We start from the raw sequence: 11341 nt of genomic DNA on the forward strand, positions 1-11341 counted from the left end.
AGGAATTGTTCTGTGTATGTTGTAAATAATAACTCATTGTTCTCTTAATGACTCTATAAAGTAGTTAATAATATTGTCCCATTTTCACAGATGAAGAAACTAAAGCAAAGAAGGAAACTGAAGCAAGTTAAGGAACTTGCTCAAGGTCACATGGCTAACAAGTGGCAGAGAGGAATCATAGCCCTAGGATTCTTGGCTCCATAGTCCAGGCCTTCAGCCACCTCATCACGTTGCCTCTCTAGGATAGCTTTCTCCTCATTCTCAAAATTCAGCTCTTAAACATATCATCCTAGGTAACTTAAAGCTCAGCACTAAATAATACATTCTAGAGCAGTGGCTTATAAACCTTTTTCTGACCATGACAACCACTAGGATATACATTGCATATGGAAACCCAGTGCAAACCCACCTAGATACACAACTATATAACTGAAACACATGATTCATAGAAGAATTATTTCCTTCACTACATTAGATGTATTTTAGCATTCTCTAGTCTATTTAAATCTTTCTATAATGTTTTCTTCCTTCCCCCCCCTTTTTTTTAATAAATGGTAGTTGCAGCCCACCAGTTGATTTCATGGCTTACAAACTGTGATTTGAAAAACACTATTCAAGAGAAAGCAAATCATAGATAAATCTGAGTTCTAAATGAAAAGAAAAAACACAAGATAACATCAAAAAGTGAGAGCAATTTGGAACGAACTATATTTGAAAATCTTAAAAAGACATTCAAGTTGCCATTCTCCGTAAATACATGACATACTTATTTTTTCCTAACAACATGCTTTACACTTTATAAAACTGTAATGCAGCTGATTAACAATGCCTCTAAGGACCGGCCAGTGGCTCACTTGGGAGAGTGTGAAGCTGATAACACCAAGGCCATGGGTTCAGATCCCTAAATAGGGATGGCCGGTTAGCTCACTTGGGAGAGTGTGGTGCTGACAACACCAAGTCAAGGGTTAAGATCCCCTTACTGGTCATCTTTAAAGAAAAAAAATGCCTCTAGAGAAGCAATGTGGTGATTGGAAGAGTATGCAGAGTTGAAGCTGATACTGATTTCATCACTTGTTAGCGTGGTGACTGTCTTAGTCTGTTTTGTGCTTCTATAACAGGATACCTGAGACTGGGTAATTCATAAAAAACAGTTCTGGAGACTGGGAAGTCCAGTAAGTGCTGACATCTTGCAAGGGCCTCTTGCTGTGTCATAGCATCATAGAAAGCATCACATGGCTGAAGGGCAAAGAGAGGGCAAGAGTGAGAGAGAGGTAAACCCACTTGCACCATAATGGTATTAATCAATTCATGAGGGCAGAGCCTTCCTGACCTAAACACCTCTTAAAAGTCTCACCTCTTAATAGCATCCTATAGCACAACATGAGTTTTGGAGGGGACAAGCACTCAAACCATAGCAGTGACCCTAGACCTCTTTGAACCTGTTTGTTCCTCAATAAAATGAGGGAATTGAGAGCCAGCCTGTGGCTCACTCTGGAGAGTGTGCTGCTGATAACACCAAGGCCACGTGTTCGGATCCTATATAGGGATGGCCGGATTGCTCACTGGCTGAGCGTGGTGCTGACAACACCAAGCCAAGGGTTGAGATCCCCTTACCAGTTATCTTTTAAAAAAATAAAAATAAAAATAAAATGAGGGAATTGTACATCCTGTGTCCTTGAAGAAAAATCCCGTTTTTTCTCCTTATATTCTTCTCATCTCTTGGGATCCCAATGCTTCCAACCAACCCTTTCTCACTTTTCAGCTTATTATAAGTATTCCCTTCTTCTGAGTTCCTGTGGCTTTATTACTGAGTAGTAAAAAATGTCTTAACAAAGATTACTCCTCCTTACCTGGTTCACGCTGGAGTATGGTGACCCATCACGTTCCTCATTTTTATAATTAACACAAAGTTTTGAAATATGTATACATTGTTGAATGGCTAAATTGAGCTACATAACATATGCATAATCTCACATTCTTATTGTTTTCTGTGATGAAAACAATTAAAATCTATTCTCTTTGTGATGCTCAAGAAAATACTATATTATTAACTCTAGTCACTGTGTTGTTCAATAGGTCTCCTGAACTTATTCCTCCTAACTGAAATTTTGTGTCCTGTGTCCAAAATCTCCCCATTTCCCCCACTCTCCAGCCCCTGTCACATACCTTTCTACTGTCTGCTTCTATGAGTTCAACTTTTTTATATTCCACAAGTAAGCGAGAACATGGGGTATGTGTCTTTCTGTGCCAGACTTATTTCACTTAGCATAATGTCCTCCAGGTTCATCCGTGTTGTTGCAAATTACAATATTTTCTTCTTTTTTAAGGCTGAATATTATCTCATTGTGTATATGCATACCACATTTTCTTTATCCATTCATCCATTGATGGATACTTAGGTTGATTTCATATCGTAGCCATGTGAATAGTGATGCAGTAAACACAGGAGTGCAGATATCTCTTCAACAAACCGATTTTATTTCCTTTGGATAAATACTCAGTAGTGGGATTCCTGGGTCATATGGTAGTTCTATTCTTTAGTTTTTGAAGAACTTCCATACTCTTTCCCATAATGGCTGTACCAATATACATTCCCCAAAACAGTGTGCAAGGGCTCCCTTTTCTCCATATCTTTGCCAACCAACACTTGTTATCTTTCATAATAGCCGTGCTAACAGGTATGAGGTGACATCTCATTGTGGTTTGAATTTGCATTGTCTTGATTATTAGTGATGTTGAGCATTTTTTCATATATATGTTGGCCATCTGCATGTCTTCTTTTGGGAGATCTCTACTCAGGTCTTTTGCCAATTTTTTAACTGTGTTATGTATTTTCTTGCTATTGAGTTGGGTTCTTTACATATTTTGGATATTAACCCCTTATTTTTTCCTATTCTTTAGATTGTCTCTTCACTCTGTTGATTGTTTCCTTGGCTGCAGAAGCTTTTTAGTTTGATGTAATCCCATTTGTCTATTTTCCCTTTTATTGCCTGTGTTTTTATGACCCTCATTTTGTCTCCCAAGCAGTATAGCTCAACCAAGTGCATCCAAACTTTAGAGGTACTCACTGGAGAACAGAACCAAATTTTAAAAGAGAATGTTAGATTATTTCAAGAGGTTCTTTCCAGCAATAAAATTCTATGATCTTATAAAATAATAAGCTGAATACAGCATGATGCTGATAACACCAAGGTCCAGGGTTCGATCCTAGACCAGCCACCCAAAAAGCAAACAAACAAACAAAAAATAACAAGCTGAAAATAATTATTTTAAGGTTTAACTTTTGCCCACTTAAGGGTTTCTTACATCGTTAACTATTATTTGTGGAAATTCTGTACTAGGTAGAGGTAGCTATTCTCTAAGAAATTAAAACCTAAAATAAAGCAGGTCTGGCAGATTTTAACCATAGTAAGCTTATCTTTGAAAATATTTTTCCTACCTCCAAAGGTAATAAATCACATTCAGTGATTTAAAAACAAAAACCAAACCATAATTTGGAAAACCCAAACAGTTCAAAAGAAAAAAATAACCAATAACCCTTGCATTCAAGAATTACCATTGTTAACATTTTTAAAATAGACTTTATTTTTTGGAACAGTTTTAGGTTCAAAACAAGATTGAACAGAAAATACAGAGTTCCCAGATACCTCCTGCCCTACGCATGGGCAGCTTTCCCCACTAGCAACATCCCCCACCAGAGTGGTTCATTTGTTACAACAGACGAACCTACATTGACACATCATTCTCACCCAAAGTCCATAGTTTACATTTGGGTTTACTCCTGGTGCTACATCTAGATGGTGTTCTTCCCTCCCACCTTCCCTCCTTCCCTCTCCCCTAACCTCTAGCAACTAGTGATCTTTTACTGCCCCCCTAATTTTGCCTTTTCTAAAATGTCACATAGTTGAAATCATACAGTATGTAGCCTTTTCAGATTGGCTTTTTACATTTAGTAATATGCATTTAAATTTCCTCCATGTCTTTTCATGGCTTGATAGCTCTTTTTTTTTTTTTTTTTAAGCTCATTTCTTTTTGGTGCTTGCGAAGCTCGGCGACCACACTAGTTGTCGGGCTCTTTTACTTGCTGGTAATCCTGCACCAACTATGCCAATTTGTCTCGGTCTGCGGTGGCTAGAATCCTGCTCACAGCGCCAATTGTCTAGCTCTTAATCCTGCCCCAACCAGGACGATTGTTGCCCTAGGGCTGGGTCTGAAGCTCCCAGATCCCTCAAGCCCATTCACAGACTGGGTCACAAACCCTTCACATGCCTGGCTGGGTCACCAGACCCCTTCACGCAGGTCTATGAGCTAGATAATCAGCCAAAAGGTCCTTGGAGCTACAAGTTGGAAAGTATGGCTGTGCTGGGCTGATGGCTGAGGCCAACACCCGCTTTTTCTGAAGAACACAAGAATAGCAACAAAACTAAAACAATACATTGGCGAGCATGCTCACTAACTCCACCCACACACATACATGATTTGCTTACAAAGGATGCTGAACCACACCCAACTGGCCCCAAGGTGAAAGGCCCTGACCAAACTATTCTATTTTCCCAACAGTGCTGAATAATATTCCACTGTCCGGCTGTACCACAGGTGTTTATCCTTTCACCTACTGAAGGACATCTAGGTTGCTTCCAAGTTTTGGCAATTATGAACAAAACTGCTACAAACATCCATACACAGGTTTTTGTGTGGATATAAGTTTTTAACTTATTTAGGTGAATACCAAGAAGCATGATAAGCTGGATCATATGATAAATAATATGTCTGGTTTTATAAGAAACTGCCAAACTGTCTTCCAAGCATAATTCTGCATTTCCATCAGCAATGAGTAAGTCCTGTTGCTGCACATCCTTGTCAGCATTTGGTGTTGTCCGTGTTTCCAATTATCGCCTTTCTAACCAGCATATAGTGGTATCCCATTGTTGTTTTGACATAAACACTTTGAGGTAACAATATTTTTCCACTTATAAAATGTCTCTAAAACATTTATATCACCCCAGAAGATCTATATCTTACTAGTTTTTTTATCATATAGCATAGAATGAAGAAGAGATTCTCTAAAGAACTAGTGATATCTAAGAAAATAGAATTTTCATTGGGAATACAGTTATCATCTTCATTTTTCTGTTGTTGGATAAGTAAAAGGATTTTAAGAAGAGATACATACAGTGGAGAGTATTATGTAGCTACATGAAGAATTGCACTTGGTCGTCCTTCTATCCCTAAAACATTGATAAGAAATCAAATCTAAGGATCCACCCATGCAAGAGTGACATCCTTGAGGTAGGTAGCATACTCATAACACTTAGGGAAATGAAAGCATTAGACAGTTATTGATTATATGATGTGTTATAAAATGGTTTTATGGAGGGCCGAGCCCGTGGCGCACTCGGGAGAGTGTGGCGCTGGGAGCTCGGCGGCGCTCCTGCCGTGGGTTCGGATCCTATATAGGACTGGCCAGTGCACTCACTGGCTGAGTGCCGGTCACGATAAAGACAAAAAAAAAAAAAAAAAGGTTTTATGGAAAATGCTTCTGAGACACCACATCTATAGCGGTAAGAAAATAATTTTGAATCTAGTTATTATTCTTTAAATGTACACTTGGCGGTGGCAACAAAAATTAGTCATTATTGTTAACATAGTGTGGAACTTTTATTAATATCTTCATTTAGCTTCCCAAAAAAATGATCTTTCTTATTCCTTCATTATACAAATATTAATTGAGGGTCTAAGTTATGCCAGACACTATGATATGTGCTAGGGATATAACAGCAAATAAAACAGATGTGGTCCATCCCCTCATGGAAGGTAAAGTCTGTGCTAGACCAGAAAGAGCCAATAACAGGGAACAACAGAATGAGTAATTACAGTTGAGAACTGGGACAAAAATAAGCAGACCTCTATTATAAAGAATAACAATAGTGACCTACACTGATGATCACGGAAGACCTTTCTGAGGAAGGTGCATTTAAACTCAGATTTGCCAAAGAAGCAGCCATTAAAAGAGCCAGAGTGAATAATGTTCTGGACAGATGGTAAATAAAGAATTAAACTTCTTTTTAGGAAGTGGAGGATAGCCAGTGGGTGATGTCTTAGTCCATCTTGTGTTGCTACACCAGAATACCTGAGGCTGGATATATAAGGAAAGAGGTTTTTTTTGGCTCACAATTCCTGTGGCTACAGCTGGTGAGGGTCTCAGGCTGCTTCAACTCATAGTGTAAAGCGGAAGGGAAGTGGGCAAAGAGGTCACATGGCAAGAAAGAAAGCAAGAGAGAAAAACCGAGGAAGCCAGGCTCTTTTTAACAACCCACTTGAGAGAAGAAAACTCACTCATCCCTGAGAGAGGGCATTAATCTATTTGTGAAGGATCTGCCCCATGACCCAAACACCTCCCACAGGCCCCGTCTCCCAACCCTGCCACACTGGGGATCACATTTCAACAAGAGTTTTGGCAAAAACAAACCACATCTAAACCATAGCAGATGGGGAATACCAAATCAAAGGAGTCATAGAAGATGAGGGAGAAGCATGGATGGGCAGGATGGTTCCTGGGGGTCTGGGAGGCCATGCTAAGAAGTCAGAATGTTATTGCAGTGCATGGAGAAGCCACAGATAAGGGTTGTCAGTGAAAAAGTAATACAATAGAATGTAAATTTTAAGCAGATAACTCTGGCCACTTGCAGGAAATGGTCATAGAGTAGTAAGAGTAGCATCTGGGAAGCTATTGAGTAGTCTGAGCAAGAACTGAGGTTGGCAGTCTCTTGTAGAGTGGTGCCAACAGAGGTGGGAGAAGTGAGTGGACTGGACTCAGTGATGGAAGGGTGTGGGGTTGTGAGAAATATAGGATAATTTAGTCAGGCTCCCCCAGCTTAGGTCTGGTTGGGACGTCAAGCAGCACATTTCTTGTAAACAAGTTGTGTGTGGGTGGAGTTGCTGCGCATGTGCACCAATGTGTCTTTTTAGTTTTGTAGCTATAGTGTGTTCTGCAGATTGTGAAGCAGGCTGGCAGCAGAGAGCTAACATCTAACAACAGAGCATGTTTACTCTGCTGGCAGCTGCTCAGTCTCAGTTTTTCTTTGGACTTTGCCAGTAGCAGTTGAGTTTCTGAGTTTTCCTGTGGACTGCTTGGCTCATAGTGTGTGTGTGCTGAATAAAGACTATTCCTACTTCAGCCAAGGCTCCAAGGACCATTTTGTCCAGTTACCTAGCTCGTAGACCTGCGTGTGAAGGGTTTGTGAATGGGCTCAAGGGGTCTGAGAGCTCCAGACCCTAGCCCTAGCTCTACAGGGATCCAGATCAGCACACAGAAAAGAATTTCTTAAATTTCGGAGCTAATATAAAGTGTAGACACAGAAAAGTTTCTGATAGTAATGATAGTAAATTGTTAGCAAATCTAATCAGTTTTGTACAAGAAAAGATAAGAAGTTGATCTTCAAGAAGGGTGGCTAATAGAAGTCATCTTAAATAGAACAATAAATTAATATTTTGAATTGTCTGGATTTTTTTTTTTAAAAATTACATTCTAAAAATTTATAAGTAAAACATTACTGAGCTTTTTTCTTTCTTTTTAACTTTTTTTCCAACAAACTTGGAAAAATAGCTGAATGCTTCTGAATTTAAATAAATAACTTGATTATTTGTAACCAACTTCAAATTCCTCCAAGTTTCGTTTTTTAATTTAAATATATTTCTATAATACCATAGTAGTCCTTTACAACATTAATGAATAACCTTGGAGGTGTTTTTATTTTCTTTTTTCATTTTGACCTTGCTTTGCTTGCTTTTAATTTTTTTTTTTTCAAAATGAAAAATACAGACATGAAAGGAGAGGGGATTTCCTTGAAGAAGAAGGAAGAGAAAGAAATTCCCATTGAAAAGTAAATCTTCTCGCACCAACCCCATCCTCCAGCCATTCAGTCTTCCTTTCCAGAGGCAACCACAGTTACCAGTTCCTTCTAACTCTTTCCAGGAACATTTGCCCATGAAAAAGTATATATTCTTTTTCTGCATCTTTATTTTTTTCATTCAACAATGTACCTTATAATTAAGTCCACATCAACATGCACAGATATATCCCATTCTTTTTCAGGACTGCATAATGGTCAATTGTACTATAATTTATTTAAACCACATTACTCATTGACAGAGTCCAATTGCAATCAACATCAGTCATGTCATCATCTTGTCCTTAATATCTAATTCTAATAATAGGAAGTTGATGGATATTGGACGTGACTGGTGCCATTGTGCACACAATAAGCACAAAATAGCCACTGGCTTTGTCATCCACTCCAGCACCAAACCCCTCCCTCCTTCCCTTTACAAGAAGCCTCGTGATAAACAGAAACCTTTTTGCTTCTGCAAGGGTGCACTTCTCCACCCTGGTTGCATAGCTTCCACATTAGCTTAATGCCCCTCCTTGATTATATCAGCCAGCCCTTGGTGCCCTATATAAGCTCTACCACTCCCACCTCTGTTGCTGTCCCCCATTTTGAGGGCACCCCAGCAGATTCTTTTCCTTTAATAAAGCTTGATAGGTACCCGATGTCTCAGCCCACTTTCTTTCAGAAGTAATTTGCACATTGACCTTCTTCTTACTTTTACTTACTTACTTACTTACTTACTTATTTACTTACTTACTTACTTACTTACTTACTTACTTACTTACTTACTTACTTACTTATTTATTTTACTTTACTCAGAGATCGAACTGAACTGAAACTGTTATTTTTTAAAATTATTTTATCCTAAGCAAAGGATAATGTTTTGATTACTAAATTACTGTCTCTGTGGCAATTGTTCATGTTTCTTTCCTACTATTATTTTAAATATTTAAAAAGTCCTTCTAGATATGCGTGTCAAAAGAGAAGTAGCAAAGAAAAATCTGCTGCCTAATGGCCCCTTTTTGCCCACAGGATCTATTCCAAAGTTCTTTTAATGGCCCCCAGTATTTCACAATTAGGCCCACCAACCCAGCCTAATCTCTCTTCCTTTTCCCTTCAAACAGCCTACGCTTCAGCTACGTGAAATGATTTACTCTACCCCAACAATTCTGCATGCTTTCAAAAGACTTTGCCTTTGTGCTGTTTCCTCAAACTAGTAAAAATTTACCTTCCACTCTATCTGGTAAACTACTTCATCTTAAAGGCAGAAAATTTCACACTTGGGTACGTATACTGCTGGGGTTCGTAAACATTTTACAAGAGGTGAGGGGCAAGGGCAGTTTTAGAATAATCAGTTTCCATATCCTGAAATTTATTTGTACTCTTTCCTAAAATTGACCTGTCCCTTTCACATCCACTGTTCTCCCACTTTAAAACAAAAGGCAGGCATCTTACCCCAGAATCTCATTAAGGCAAGGTACCTCCTTGTGAAAAAGCCTTCAGAATATCCCTTAATAAGACAATTTGAAATACTAGTGTAAATTTGAATGTAAATGAATGACTCTATGACTGGGTCACAAAAAAAAAAAAAGGTTTTTTGAATATGAGGTGGGTTTTAATTCATTTGCAACAAAATTGAATGAAGATCTAATTAGGATTTCAGCTGACTGGTCCTTAAAATAATTATGGACCAATTATTTTGGACTAATTATAAAAAGTGTGTACATGGTGTTATGGGTTTAATTGTACCCCTTCCCCCAAATATATGTTGAAATCCTAATTCTCAGTACTTTAGAATGTGGCATTATTCAGAGGTGGGGTCTTTACACAGATAATCAAGTTAAAAAGAAGTCATTAGGATAAGCCCAAATCCAATATAACTGGTCTCTTTATAAAAAGGGGAAATTTGTACACAGAGACAGACACACACAAGAAAGATGACCTAAGAAACACAGGGAGAAGATGGCCATGTTACTGAAATGACACATCTACAAACAAAAGAGGAGCTGGCCGGTTAGCTCAGTCGCTTAGTGTACTGCCTTGTAACATCAAGGTCAAGGGTTTGGATCCCTATACCAGCCAGCTGCCAAAAAACAAACATACAAGCCAAAGAACTCCAAGGATAGCCAGCAAAAAAACAAAAGCTGGAAGAGACAAGAAAGTATTCGTCCCTACAGCTAATTGACTAGGGTTGTCAAAGAGAGCTTGGCCCAGCCAACACCTTGATTTAAGACTACTTGATTTCTAGCCTACAGAATTATAAGACAATGAATTTGTGCTGTTTTAAACCACTCTGTTTGCAGGTCTTTGTTATGGCAGCCCTAGAAAACTAATACAAATTTCTACGTAACTTTTAGCATGTAAAAGAGTTTAAAGTAATTGAGAGAAAGCATTAAACAAAAATCCTTCTATTTTCATCTACTTATGTTAACCAGTTTTTTCATCACCTACGTACATAAAACTGAAAAAGGAGGAAATAAAATTTATCCCTCTCTAGCAAGAAGTAATATTTCACCCAAAGATTCATGTGCTCTAGCAAGAAGTAATATTTCACCCAAAGATTCATGTGCTATTTTAAAAATTACTACTGAAATTCTTTTCTTTTTTGTCTTCTTTTTCTTTTTTTTACTTTAAAAAAATTATACTTTTTCTACTTTTTATAATTATTAATCAAAATGTATAAATACAGGGCCGAGCCCATGGCGCACTCGGGAGGGTGCAGCGCTGGGAGCGCGGCGACGCTCCCGCCGCGGGTTCAGATCCTATATAGGAATGGCCAGTGCACTCACTGGCTGAGTGCCGGTCACGAAAAAGACAAAAAAAAAAAAAATGTATAAATACATATGTCGACAATAAAAGAGTTAATAATCTAATAATAGCTTCTTCATGTATAAGAAATGTTTAACACAGATTTATGGGTATAGAAATTTATCAATTTTAACTTATTTATATATTGTTGCAGAGTGATATAGTAGGATGAACACTAAAAGACTTCTAAGAATAAATATATAGTACACTAGGATAAAATTCTGTAAGAAAAATGAAATAAAAATACACATTCAAATGAGAAAAAGAAACCATGCAAAATGTCCTACTACTAAAGCATTTCTTGTTCACGTAATTTTTAAAAGAATGAAATGCCAAATCAATATAGTATTTAGATTCCATTGGATACATTAATAACAGTGATTTAAGATTTTTATTTTCAAATGTTTATATTTGCATTACACAGAAATTATATTAGGTGTCACTTTAAATTATGTAAGTTGGCTTATAGTTAATCAAAATCATTTTAGAGGGTTTGTGAGCTTCTGTAGAGTCTCACTTGTCCTTCCTCTCTCCTTTTTCCTCAGAACACAGTGCAGTTGCTACTGTTAAAGCAAAATGAGCAGGAGGCCATTTGCCTGGGATTGTTCCTGTACCTGGAACCCTTACAAAGCAAACCAAAACTT

The sequence above is a fragment of the Cynocephalus volans genome, chromosome 7, assembly GCF_027409185.1.
Source record: "Cynocephalus volans isolate mCynVol1 chromosome 7, mCynVol1.pri, whole genome shotgun sequence".
NCBI lineage: Eukaryota > Metazoa > Chordata > Mammalia > Dermoptera > Cynocephalidae > Cynocephalus > Cynocephalus volans.